This window comes from Hylaeus anthracinus, unplaced genomic scaffold (genome assembly GCF_026225885.1).
Source record: "Hylaeus anthracinus isolate JK02 unplaced genomic scaffold, UHH_iyHylAnth1.0_haploid 0, whole genome shotgun sequence".
NCBI classification, from domain to species: Eukaryota; Metazoa; Arthropoda; class Insecta; order Hymenoptera; family Colletidae; genus Hylaeus; species Hylaeus anthracinus.
The window spans coordinates 13375335-13389479 of NW_026533254.1; the positions used below are offsets into that span (position 1 = coordinate 13375335).

Here is a 14145-nt window from a genome sequence, read left to right on the forward strand (position 1 = left end):
TAGAAGCTATTGCAACGGGGGATTTAGAACATAAAAAACAATAGAAAATGTTCATATAAACGCGTGGTCTAATCGACCTACTTCCTCTCGAGTTATAGCCATTTTTGTAGCGCAGGAATGCGCAGCTGCGTGCTTTTACAGCGAGCGCTCGACATGGTCACTTCAGCCCAAATACAATTCCGCGGATGTTTTGTAACAGAGTTTCTCCGCACAAGCCCAACTTAATCAAACGTTTCGAGGGCCAACGAAACTTACATTTGCATAGTTGATAGCTCGAATGCAACGTTACGATCTGAATTATTCAATGAGATGCTTTCGCGACGAGCCCAAACAAAAGTGACGCGTAACTCTCGCACGCGGAGATTTTATTCGTCGTTTATTATTCGAAAACAGTCCCGGAGACAGTCTAGCCGACGTTCCCCCTTGACAAAAGGGCCAATTTTCGTGGAAAGAATCGCGGCAAGTGGCGAGCGCGCGCGAGACCTCCAGCTTTAACATTTCAAATTCGGCCTGCGATCTGCAAGTCAACGCCAGGCTCAAAAGCTTAACTGTGCCGCGACTGGCCGGCGCGTCGCATAAAAATGCGCGGCGATATTTGCATTCGAAAATCGTCCTCGATACTCGAACGTTCCTCTCGAATACAATCGCCTTCCTGGATATCGGAGGACGTCGTCTCCCTGGATACTGTACACCGCTATCTTATCGAACCCTCCTCGTTACGTTCAAAATTACGAAAAGTTCAGAATTAAAGCATTCGTGTTGAAGTTCGAACGACGTGGAAAAGTTTCGGTCAGGCGCGGAAAGAATCGAGACGAAAGGCAACGCGAGTGGACGCGACGGTGGGACGACAACATGAAATAATTTCGCGTTCGAGACGATCGGTAATCGGTAATCGGCCGATCGGTCCAATTAGCGCGAGAGTATTTGCGCTAAAATTACAGCCGGTCGACGTCGAGGCGAAACCTACGCCCAACCGATGGGTAATCGATACAAAAGTCCACAAGGGTTGGGCCGCCTTAGCGGCCCCGCTCTCTCTTCCTCTTTCCGCCCATATTACGGACAGTGGACACGAACCTGTTGGAAAAATAATAAACAAAACGAAAATGTAGAATCGGAAGTCGAGGATCGTTCGCAATAAAAACGACTAGGACGACATGCATTTTCGGTACGATAATGTCGATACTTCGAATGGCGATACGTCACCTTGATAATAATTTGCTCTTAGAGAATATCCAAAATGATCGAACGAGTAGGTTTTGTTCAACGCCGTTCGATAAAAGATCGGCGAAACGTTCGTCTGCGTGTTAGTTAAATATTTTTAGAAATTTCTTTTCACCGCCGATGCTTTCCCGCTAACAAACGCGTGCTCGAGAGCGCGCCTCGCTCCAGGAGTCGACTCGCGGACAAAAAAAAAAACCACCAAAAGGGAAAATCGTCGGCTCTCCTATTTTTTTCCAGCTCGGCAGGCTATTGTAGAAAATTTAACCCTTTATCGCGTTACGCACCGTTTGCGACGTATCGGCCGGCATCGGATTCTTCGCCTCTCCTCAAAGAGCCGCACGCCTCGAGGGCGATTTTAAATATCGACGCGCTGATTTTCTTTTCACGCGAGACGTGTTTTTCGATTAAAGGGTTACCGTGCGGGGAACGTCGCTGAACGCACCACGCGTGCTTCTCCCGTTACGCTTTTGCTCAATTTTTTCCCGTTTCACCAGCTAAAAGAAAACAACGAGCGAACCGGGGTTTCCCAAAGTGTGCTCCACGGAACACCGGTGTTCCGTGCGATGAAAACAACCGTTCCGTGAAAAATCGTCGTTAATAATTGGGTAAAAATAAGGTGCATCAATTTCTGATTATCCTTAGCGACCACCGCCTTTGTATCGTTACAAGTTTTTAAAGGAAAACGGAAAAGACACCAGAAAATTAGTTCGAACGATATAAATTTCGTATAGTTCCGATTTCAATTCCAGAATGAAAAGTATTCCCGATAGAGTTTGGGAAACGCATAAGCAGACTCTGGCGAACGGCACGCTGGACTCTAAATCCGAGAGCGCGGCCAGCGTGACGCATCACCGCGCTCATTAATAATATTTTTACGCATATTACTACGTGCTTCCGGCCAAGAGTTCTCTCTACCAGTCTGCAATTGGGCGCACGAGCGACAATACGTTCTCGGTGACGTGCGTGCGTGGACTCGTGCTTTCCGGTCGTATACCGGGTGTCCCAAACGATTTTCGACACTTGCATTCGAGAACGAGATTCTCTAACCGGCGCGTGCATCGAGGATTATCGCGATTCGCGACACGGTTACCCTATTACGAATCGATAGCACCGTACGCTTTCTCCCTTCTGCACTGGAAAGGTTCGAATAGTTTTGTTGACCATACTACCCGTCTCTATATCGGATCGATAACTTTTTCATTTATTTATTTATCAAAGGAGGTAAGTCATACGAGGGAAAAAATGCGTAAATAAAATTATCTTTGAAATATACATTAATTCGACGCGATCCCGGGCGCTACGTATAAGTTACGTATTCGATCTATGGTATCCGGACGATCCAGTTTAGATCTAGGAAACGTTTCCATGATAAAAATCTTTCGTTCTAGAACGTAACGCAGGTTGGATCTTTAGGTGGGAGACTGGCGACGAACGGGGTCGATTTAAACGAAGGTTCCGATCCATCGTTAATTACGGATAGCTCGAATTTCCGTTGCAGCGCGACATCGACTGAAAACGGCCAGTGCAACCGACACGGATGGACGACCGGAGGATCGAGTTTGAATATCAGCGGACACTCAACGACGTATCGAGTCGAATCGAAGCCACGCTTTCCGTGGTTTCTTCGTCTTCTTCTCGATAAGGGTAATTTTGTATAAATTTTTCGCGACTGAATACGAGACGCTTCGTCTTTTCTCGAGCCTCTTTTCAGGAGACTAATTTCCGCGGGCAGAAGAATTCGAAAAGTAAGCCGGTAGCCGCGGCTGAACGTCGCGACGGTTGGGAAGCATTCGGAGTACTCTGTATAAGACAATCAAACGTTGGGGGTCTCCTGTCTCTAACGAGCAGCCATTTAAGATTTCAGATACGAGCGAGAGAAGAGGAGCGGATAGTGGGAGAGAGTCGTCGATCCCGGGGAATGGAAGAGCGGCGAAATAAAGGCGTCCTTTTAATGGGCAATACTAATCAATGAAATACGAAGCCACGGGGAGCTGGAGATATGCGAGCGGAGAGAACCGGAGAAAGAAGAGAAGAGGCGAAGGAAAGAGACTCGGAGGAAGCCGAGGAGAGCGACGGAGAGAGAGCCGGTCGAACGTGGTCGTGCAAACAAAGGGGGTATGCGGCAACGTACTCTTTCCCTCGCGATGGAACCCTCGCGGGTTCTCTCTGTCCCTCCCTTTCCACCCCGGCTCGCTCTTTCCCTCTTTTTCCCTGCAACACGTACGGTACGCGTTGCACGCGTGTAGCGGCGTCTCTGTCGCTCGATGGCTGGGCGACGCAGAGGGCAGGATATTTTTCAGGATGGGATATTTAACGCGTTGGCCAGGTCAGTAACCCCGGGGAGCAGGGGCCCCGCGATTGGCCGGCCTGCTCGGCGTTCTGCCACGAATTCCCGGCCCCTCATTGGCCGAGCCGGGCCCTGGACCTACACCAACACCCTGCGTGCCACGCACGTCCTACGTTCTCCGTACCTACGTTCCTACGTTCCCCGACCGCTTCTGCACGCACGCTGCACACGCACTGCGCGACCACGCACGCACCGACGCCGTCCGTCCGTCGGTCTCCGTCTCCGTCTCCGTCTCCGTCTACGAGACGCGCGTCCGGCTTCCACCTAAGTAACCGACTGCTCGAGCTAATGCACGAGACTCCACTCTGGGCCATGCGATGTGCCCATTCGATTTCGAATTCGACTTTCTTTCCCGCATTTCTTCGATCACTCTCCTATGCTCGTGGAAACTAACAACATCTTCGCGCCGAGAAGGTTCGGACACCTTTTTAATCGTCGTTCAAAATATTTTTAATTGACAACACGCAATCAATTCAAAGAAGAAATTAATACTTTTAAACGCTTTATTCGAATTTCCTGTACGTGAGTTATTTCGTACTTGCACGAGGTTCTGTAACCTTGCTAATAACGCCGTTCCTGGCACGTCACGAGCCACACATATCTATACGAAAACAAATTCAACGCTTCTGAACGCCGCGAAACATCTTGACTTCGAACAAGGACCCGAACAAATATAGTATATCCCTCTTTTTCTTCTACCCGTTCGAGTTCCAAGAAAAAATCCTCCACCCGCGCCGCGCGTATAACCGACGGTTTCCCTCGCGATTCCGTCGAAATTTCGCGCGGCCGGGTGGGTCTCTCCTTGCAATTTAATGCGGGCACGACGGTGCGCAAACACAGACGGCCGCAGGCCCCGATGCGAATTTAATATCGGCGGGGATTTCACTTGCAAAAGTGTCGGGGGATTTCGCGATTGAAATGCATCGTAATATTATCATCCGTTGTAATTTCGGTAATGCAGCGGCACGTGAATTACGCACGGATCCATAACGCCCGCGATATCCCGCCGCGATGTAATTCCAGATACGAGCGCAGGAAACATTCGAAAGTCATGAAACGACCAGTTCGTTTCGCGGAATCGTCCGCCGGCGACCGTCCACGAGCTTTTTCGTCCCGTTCTAGATCATTTCCAAAACGGGTCCGTCGCTTTGAGCGCGAGAAACGTTTTCGGGGCATCGAATCCAGCGAGAACGTACGAAGTAATTCGTATATCCTCGAGTCGCGATGGTACGCTTTCTGGAGGGAACTGTTTCGGGAACCGTTCGACTTTAAATAGGTCAGAGACCCTCGGAGGTGTCACACGGTGCTTCCGAGTTGGGTTTTTTGACTCGAAGAGCGGCAAAGAGCGGCCTACGATCGCGAATTCGAGTTAATTTGGCAAGAAGCTGGAATTCTGAAAAAACTGCGAGTCCGCGCGCGCGACGCGAACTCATTCGAACGTTTACGCGTACAATTACGCGATATCGATTCAAACGAAACGAGAGAAAGAGAGAGGGAGGGATACCTGCTGCCCGGGACTGTACTGTTTCCAGCGATGCTTTCATGAATAATTGAGCGTGCGACGCGAACGCGACGCGATATAGCTTCGGCGCTGGAATTGGTTAATATTTATTACATCTTCTCGACTCCCTTTTTCTCGCATCGACCGGTACGCTAGATTCGGATGACTACGTCTTACCCTGGAACAAATTATAAGTAACGGCGATTCCATAAAGAAATAATGTAGTCTGTCGGGCACATAGTACACCAAAGTTTGAAATATATATATCCAAAAGTAGCGATCGAAAACAGGCATGAGCGGAAGCTCGATAGCTACATAAAGACCGTGACTGTGTTATACACCCTGGAACAAAGTATAGCGTACAAAGGAATACCATATAGGCGAAAATAAAATATGAACAAAAAAAAAAAAAAACGGTAAAATAGTATCGAAATAGTTTTACTCGGAAGCTTAGCCAGCTCTTATTAAGACGCTACGAGCTTCGAAACGAGGCTTCTCGGTCAGAGAACGCAAGTTCAGACGCGATTTCGCTCAGGTTTATCGCGATCGCGTCGACAGCGGCTCGGCGGGAGGATAAGGTCGAAGAGTGGTCGGGGACGGCCGTTTAACGAAACCCGTATCGTCCGCAGGGTTAAGGTATGGTTAAGGGCCGTTAACGTCGACGTAACGGGCGGGGAGCGAGCGAGAAGGAGCGGCTCGTCTCCACCATGCACGCTCGGAAGGCGTAAGGACACCTCGAGAGGGAACGAGATAACCGCGTTTGGATGTAGGCTACCAGAGTCACGACCTTCTTCCTCTTCCTCGCACGATCGCTGCCCTCTCCGCCTCGCAGTCCCTCCTACCGACTCGCTCGGTCATCTTCCTTTTCTTGTTTTCCCAGTCGTTCCCTTTCCTTCGGTTTCCTCGCCGACTTCCCCGGAAGTCGTTGTCCGAGCCGCGGACGTGACCGTTTACGGGGATACGACTCGGTTACGCGCAATTGATTATTTCTTCGCCGCTTAGGGTAATTTCGTCCGCGGATAATCTACGATCTTATGATAGTAGGTCGGTAAGAAAATTATGTCGGCTTTCAAACTATACATTTAAATCCACGTATCGCAAATCGGAATAACTTCTGTCTTTTATCGAAATAATATCCATTGCAATTTACACATTTTTGCCAACGAACTGTGAATTTGTTAATTCCAGTAGCGTAAGATTCTGTTGTTCTGGCATTTTCAGCAGCTGCTTCATTAGTAAATATCCCATTTGATGATGCCAAATCATCGATGACGACATGAATTTTGTCCGTAACACACTTTGCAACAGTTTGAGACAACTAATGACCGCAAAAATGGTCCGCAGCGCCTCCTTTCCACGAAAAATGCATTAAACACCATTATATGTATAAATCATCTCATCTGTCGTAGATAATATCTAAAAATAATACACATAGCATAATAAAAAAATTCATGTTGGCGCCACGCGTAAACCACGCGGCAATCATCGTGTTAATTTCTTACCGACCCAATATAATTTCGCGTACACACACCCCTTGGAATTCAATTCTCAATTTATGCAACGTAAAAGATTTTGTCCAGGAATGTTTGAGTGGCAAATTTGAATCGTGAATTATATTCGGTGCGAAGTTCCCTCGGACCGACCCGACTAACACGGATCCTATCTCTAGGATACCGTCGGCGACATCTTAAGGGGGATAGCTCTCGTTTCTTCCCGTCCTCGTTTCCGTCCTTTAAGCACACGATCATGTAAATTGTGAGACATCTTCGTCGAGATACCAACTTGCTTCTTCTACGATTATTGTACCCGACGAGACATTCTCGTTCATGAATAAATAACACCGTTGGATTTTCATGTACGGGAGATGTATAAAATGCACGCGATAACGATGATACATATCTGCGTTCTTTGTAAGACATATTATCTCGTTATGCGTTATATTAAATAATATTCAGGCTAGCGAAATGTTGCCGAAACGAACGGTATTTGAGTTAAAGCGAACACGAATATAATTATACGTATTTTTTGTCTCAACGACGACAATTGTTCATGGATTTATGTAAAGACAGGTTCCAATTTGGGAAAACTGTAAAATTTCCGAGCTTTCGGTTTCCACGCGTAACCTGTTCGAAACTGTGTATGTTGCCATATGTATGGTACATGTCAACACAGGATACGTGTGATATGTTGACACATGCGAATGACTATTACTACGATGACGTTGACGTTGGCGACGAAACTGGCTATGACGATGACGATAATATCCAAGCATTTGTGCATTAAATATACACGAACATCCGTAGCCTAACAACGTCTAATTTATTTTCTTTCCACTCCTGTCACTCCTCGAAAATATTTCCTTTCTCGTGTACAATTAAAGAGGTCCAACCTCCGTCGCTTTCCTTCGCGTATCGGAAACGTTTAAATAAAATATCACGGCTAGTTGGCGAGTAGGAGCGCGGATGCGGCTAATTATCGCGTACGCCGAGCGTCGCGCATATTCTACGAGTTTAACGCGCTGTTTGACAAGTGGAAGCGTCGCGGAGATTTACGGCCACTCGCGAGAGCGTTTAGCGCTTCTCAAGAGCGCGGACGAAATTGATCGTTTCGATCGTTTCCAGCCGCGGAGATGGAACGCGTTTCCTCTCCGTAGACGTAACATCTTCGTCGATTCGAGAGCCGCGAGATACGCTCGTTTAATCGTCCACCGCTTAGTAATCCGTTCGATCCCCTCTCTCTTGGTCCCGGCGACGATGGAGCAACCCCTAATCACGACGAAACGGTTTCTGATAACCTTCTCCGCTAGCCAGGGTAATAAAACCGAGCTTCTAGAATCGGACTCATCTGGTCCGGATGTCGGTAGACTCGACGGGTTCGAGAACGAGCCTCGCGAGTCGTTAAGTCGTCTACAAAAGCCGTCAAAAACGTAAACAGCGGAACGTTGCCCCGAATATCGAGCTGCGAAGCTAAATCGCGCGATCGAGATATTCATAAATTAAATGTTTGCGCGAGCGTATCGGTGTTGCTCGACATTATCGAAAACGACGAAACAAGGCGTCGAACGAAATAAATAAACACGGGTTACACTTTATCGTTACGGGTGCGAAAAATAGCGCGGCGATTACACGGTGTTGCATAACGTCGCGAAGAGATTACGAGCAATATAATGTATCTAGAGTTAACGCACCGAGCAGCTATCCCGGTCATCAATGATGCTCGGCCGCGCGGTGGCCGTTGCCGGGAAATAAACTTTCTCGCGGCGTATCGACGGGATCTTAATTTCCATGACTCGCACCTTTCGTCCCACACCTAACTCGGTTGTAACCTGATTTCCCCTACCTCTCCCGTCGACTCCCTCCACGGGAAGCTCTATCACCGGCTTCATAGACCAAGTCCAAGTGCAGCGATCTCGTTGCGCGCTGTCTTCGCGCGCTCGGAGAAACAGGTACGCGTCCAGTCTACTAAACCTTGGTACGGTAGTATTTGGGCACATACAGTCAGTCCCATAAGTACTCGAATCCTCTACAACTATCGAAGAAATTTGTCTAAATTAAATAATAGGTTTGATGCTTTCAAATAAATTTTCATTACAAATGTGTACATGGATACTTACTTGATTATTTAGAAAAATTTATTTAGAAACATCAAACCTATCACTTAATTTAGACAAATTCCTTCAATAAACACAGAGGGTATGAATATTTATGGGACTGACTGTACATTATGTCTATTTTACGTATGTTTTCTATATTATCGTACGTCATAAATAAAATCCAAACATCTGGCGATAAGAAGTCTCCGTAGTAAACGTAGCGTTAAAGCCACCGGCGTGTCCGCCGGCGCCTCTATCCGCCGACGTCCGATTCCACTGCGGCTCAGACCCGTCCGATCTAGGCCACTGGTCCTGCCGTTGTACCAATTTTGTCTACTCCTACTTTGAGAAACTTTAACAGACGCACGCTATCGTACCAGTGAGGTAAATTGGTTTCCTTTTCGCGTTGTCGCGTGTGCTATCTTCTCCTCCTTTATCTTGTATCCAAAGAATACAAACTACCCCTTCCAAAACCGTGGAGGAACGCGACCGGGTGAAAGAGCGAACCGGAAAGAACGACACGTTGTTTGACGCCAGAGAAAACTCGCCGAAATTTCGTCTACGGAATCGTTAACCTTGGAAAGCAACAACGATGATCCACGGGTCAAAGGGGAGCGTCTTTTGTCGCAGGAAACGCTCGGTGCGTCCTTTTTCGCGCGGATTTACGCCCGGCCTTTTGAACGCCTGCGAACGTGTACGCCGTTATCTATAGCACCTGTTCACGCTTTTCGTCCAGCCGGTGCCTCTCTGGCCGGCCTCTTCTCTGAAGTGGCACTCTGCCCGAAATTCAGTTTATTCGAGTACCGTCGCTTTAAACTCGTCAGCTCGTAATTACGCGCGAATCTACCTCAAAGGGTCCCTCGCTTGCTTCGCGGCCGCGGAGAATGGAGCGGCCGCAATTACGGGATCGAAGTTGACCTTATTGATGAGGCTAATTCGCGGCCGGGGACGGAAAACCAGCCACGGTCAGAATTTTAACAATCCTCCCCTTGGAGGATCGGTCAAAGCGGGTTCTCTTTCGCTATGCTCTGCACGTTGCTTTAAATCGGAGGGAGGAGTACACCCAAGTACATGCAAGATCGTTAGAATTTTTCCGTCGATCGCTAGGGGTGGGAGCCCTGGGGATGAAATTAATAATAATAATTTTAGTTTTCGTTCCCTTCGCGGCTTAATTATTTTTCATAAGTCGGTGTATTACCCGGAAGTTTATGGAAATTCGTGTCGGTTTGCGTACGCTATTTCACTCGGACCCTTTGACAAGTATATTCGAAGGTCTAGATTACTCGAAGATTCAGGTTAGATATACGCATGCCGGGAGTCCGTTTCCGTCGAGATCTAGGACGAGGAGGACGGTATGCGAGGACAGAGCTCCTCGGAGTCGGGCAAGAGGTACGTTATTAGCATACGCGCACGGTCAAACGAGCTATTGTCTCATTATCGATGTAGAGGTTCGGGAACCGATAGAGAGACAGGGAGAGGAGCCCACGTATATGGCAATGTGTCGTAATGGGCTTCATCTCGACCCGTCTGCAAGCACTGCCTTCGTCTACCCTTGCTGCTTAATCCTCCCTCCGGGTAAGGGAAGGTGCGATAACAAGCCACCAACCTACCTTCTTCCCTAGCCATCGCCGGCTCGGCTCTAGGACCTCTCGAGACGGGAGAATATGCGCACTCGCGCTCCCGTCAACGAGAAAGAATTCAGGCCGTACGTGGCCATACACTGTGCGAGCCCGAGCCGTGCTCCCCCGACCGAACCAGACCCGACCAGACGAGATCGAGACGAGGATTTTGGGTCACGATAAACACCGCGAATAAATCCCCTGCCTCGAGCCAAGCTTCCGTGAAATCCCAACCGTGCCAGTTCGCCTCGACGAATTCCCTTCAATGTTTATTATTGTAATTGCTCGCGGAACCTGCGCGACTAATGCAACAGACAGATTTCAACCGTGTTTGGAAATAATAAAGTCATCGTCGAATTAGAAGAATCGACTCGTCTTTAATCCTTTGCAGTACAAATTTTCTGTCTTTGGTACGTTTTTATCGAGCCTCCCTCGTTACAGGAACGCAAAGGGTTAACCCTTTCAGATTTGAATTATTTTTTTTTCTCGTACTAGTGCAATAAATTTATTCTACATAACCACTAACAAAATTTACTAGACTTACGATGATTTCTCATACATCTGACATCTGAGTACAAAGGGTTAATTCTTAGGGTTAACTTGGACTAAAATTGGTATGGAAAAAATTAAAAAAAAAATCCTAATAGCGTAGTTTTCGAGGAAAACTGTCTTTCTTCGTGTGCACAGATAAGGAATTCACCCTACACGATAGCGTCGTTAATGTATGAGTCTTTTCAAATTTTGTGTCCTCAATTGTGGACGCTAGGTCCGAAAGGGTTAAGGCAACCTTTAATATTCTTGTAATTTTTATAACATCCTAGAGCCACGCCTCGAAGAACGTCTGGACCGATAAAGGGGACCGTTTAAAACTCCACGATAATCGCAGAGAATTCTAATCACGGGTAATCAGCATATTCGATGTTAGTTAACGGCAGCGCGCGCCTGCGACCCGTAAAATCAAACGAGCTGGAACAGAACGACATCGATTCGTTCGGAGGAATGGACAAACTTGCTACGTTCCAGCGGTCCGCGACACGGTTACGCTCGCCGTGACTCGTTTAGCACCGATTTAAACTTTCGATTCGAATTCCCTTATTAATCAATCGCCAGGACCGCGATTAAGTCCATCGCTTAGACGCGTCTTGCGGGTAATTCGAAACGACGATACGGAAACAACGCAACCGGGACGAATGGATTCGGCAGGCATCGCGGCGTGAAACGTTGAAAATTGCGTCCAAGAATATTTTACAGGAAACCAGTGGATGTATAGATAATAGATTTTCGAGTCGTGTTTATACGCAATTCAAGTAGAGTAATATATTTAATATATAATAATCTTAACCAAATTTCCGTGGTTCGACGCGCGCGATAATCGCGGGCCGTGCACGCGCGTGCGTTTTTCTCTGCCTCGTTCGCCTCGTTCTCCTTCCCGTCCTTCGACGTTCCCCGCTCGCACTCGAGTCCGTCAACAACGATTTTCCGTCGTCGCGGTCGCGCGAGAAGAGACCCTTCTCGATGGCTTTCGCCAAGTGAAAAAGAGCCAGATACGAGGTCGAAAACCAGTCGGAGAGGAAAAATAATGTACGGAAAATTTAGGTTCTCACCCCGCTTTTCAAATGGGCACTCGACTCGATTGAAGGGCGTCTTGCGGCTGGTGCGCGCGATTATTTTACTAATTATTCAAATTTTTCTCGGCGAAACGTTTAATATAAATAAACGAGCCCCCGCGAGTGCTCGATCCGAAAACTCGAGAACGAAACGGGGACGTAGGAAATGTTTGCCGAGGTGCGACTTGAGAGGAAAAACGAACAAGGCGGAGCAACTCGGAGAAATAAGTAGAAGAAGGAAAGTCTGGTGACGAGGCTGGTCTGGTTTTACGACTCGAAACCCGAACCCCGTTTCGAGCTCTCCTTCTCCGTCCCTCGGAACCGTGGGCCCCGGAGCGCACGCCGCCTCACCACAATACCTTGGTGCGATTTTTGCGATCGAATGCCGTCCGTGTACGCCAGTCTAAACAAACGAAACGAAACGAGCGATAGTCGCCGACGACGAACTCCGTGGATCGATTTCCAGTCGTGGATTCGAGTAAATCGAGTTCGCTTTCCTTGCAAATATGGGAAGCTTAAAAAGCATGGAGGGTGGAGATAAGGAGGACAGACTCACGTGGAGCTTAAGACTGAAAAACGTTCGCTTGGAAACATACGATGTTGGTTAGAACTTGGCTGAATTACACAACCTGAATGATGCCTCTCTGTCTTTCTTTAATTCTGTACTGCTTTCACAGTGTGTGCATTTGCTTTCGATCCAAAAAATTGCAATTTTTGATGAAAATTGTTTCTTAATTAAGTTAAGGACTAGATAATTGAATATATTACACAAAACTTTTTCGTTTGTTCATTTTAGATGATCCAGATCCGAGTGACAGTGGTCACCGCAAAACGCTTTTTCTTGACAGGGCATCTGAAAACAATCAATGTTATGATTATTTATCGTTACTTTGTATCGTAAAAATTATGATGTATTCTCCTAAAATATGCTCTTCTTGTGACACGAACAATTTTTATAAAAATGTCTTTAGATGTTTGAATAAAAAAATCATCAATAAAAAAATCTGTTTTAATTCTATACTACTCTCAGTTTGTGCGTTTGCTTTCAAATTTGTCCTCTCAATATTCTCAGCGCCACGTGAAACGCTCGACAGCAAAGAGACACTTTCGATACATGGAGTTTTCTCCTTATCTCTAACCTCCGTAGTTTGAAGAAATGTATTTTTTCGAGGCGGTATCGAATCCTGCGCGACTCGCCCGATGGTCGGTTTAAAATGTGGCTTCTAATATTACGGGCTCGGTCGTGGAGAAAATTCCGAGGATAAAAGGTCGATTTATCGTCGATCGAGGGAAGCTCGCGCTCTAAAAGGAGGATCCTTTTTTGACGTAACGATGAAAAAAGAACCAGTAACGTTCTTAGATCGCACGACGCCACAGGCGACGCGTTCGCGCTTGCCTACGGGGCTCGGCCAGCGGCTATTATTAGCCGTTTTATTTATTAGACCGGAAGGAAATGGGTTTAATTTCATGTAAACTAATAAAAATACTTGGCGGCTCGCGCGCGAGAAAAAGTTACGGCAAGACCGATATTCACGCAAAGGCCTCTCCTCTGACGGTGAGACCGGTTGCGGTCTAATCCTGAAACGCCGTTTTACGCCTTTTATAAACGGAAGTAAATTACCGTTTCTTCGACAAAAACTCTCGCAGCGCTGGTTTCACGCCGACCCGCGACAAAAACCCAACGATGCCAGAAAAACCCGCCACGGGACGATTATTTCCGTCTCATCCGCGAAATTCGACACGGGAAAAACCACGCAACTTTTTCCACGCGTTCGTTTTAAACGGTAGCCAATAATTCTCGTGTCCTGTGATCGACGCGAGTCTTCGTAGATTTACTTTGGGAGACTCCGAAGTGGCCATGCAATGTCCACCGAATGCATCGATTGCACGCAAGCAATAATCGCCGAAGCGACGTTGAAACTCGTTATTATTCGTTACTCGGAATGCTGAGATCCTGCGAGCATCGAGGATCGTTTACCAAGCGTATAACCGACGAACGAGTTCTTATCGTCCCAAGACTACGTAACGCGCTTACGTAAGCATGTAACCCGCAATTATTCGTGCTACGATGGATCACTCCAAACTAATTATTGATCGTTTCCTAACGAATGTTTGAATGCCATCTCACAAAGAACGTACAACGCGTCCCGTCTTCGACCAAACTTTCCACCCATAGCAAAAGCGTTGAACGCCTCCAAAATTCGCAACGATGACTTAAACCCCCTCTAATTTGACGCGGACTATCGTATACCGAAATT

General features: G+C 47.3%; 1 long non-coding RNA gene across 4 annotated transcripts in view; it reads right to left on the reverse strand.

Annotated features, from left to right (window-relative positions):
* LOC128891509 (uncharacterized) overlaps positions 1-14145 on the reverse strand; it is a 152391-nt gene that overhangs the window by 49260 nt on the left and 88986 nt on the right. Inside the window, exon 5 of one of the 4 annotated variants that reach the window (XR_008460848.1) lies at positions 4931-5411. The exons of the other annotated variants lie outside the window; for them this stretch is intronic. This is a non-coding gene — a long non-coding RNA (uncharacterized LOC128891509). Of the gene's footprint in view, positions 1-4930; positions 5412-14145 lie in introns of those variants that run through there. 4 annotated transcript variants of the gene reach the window in all.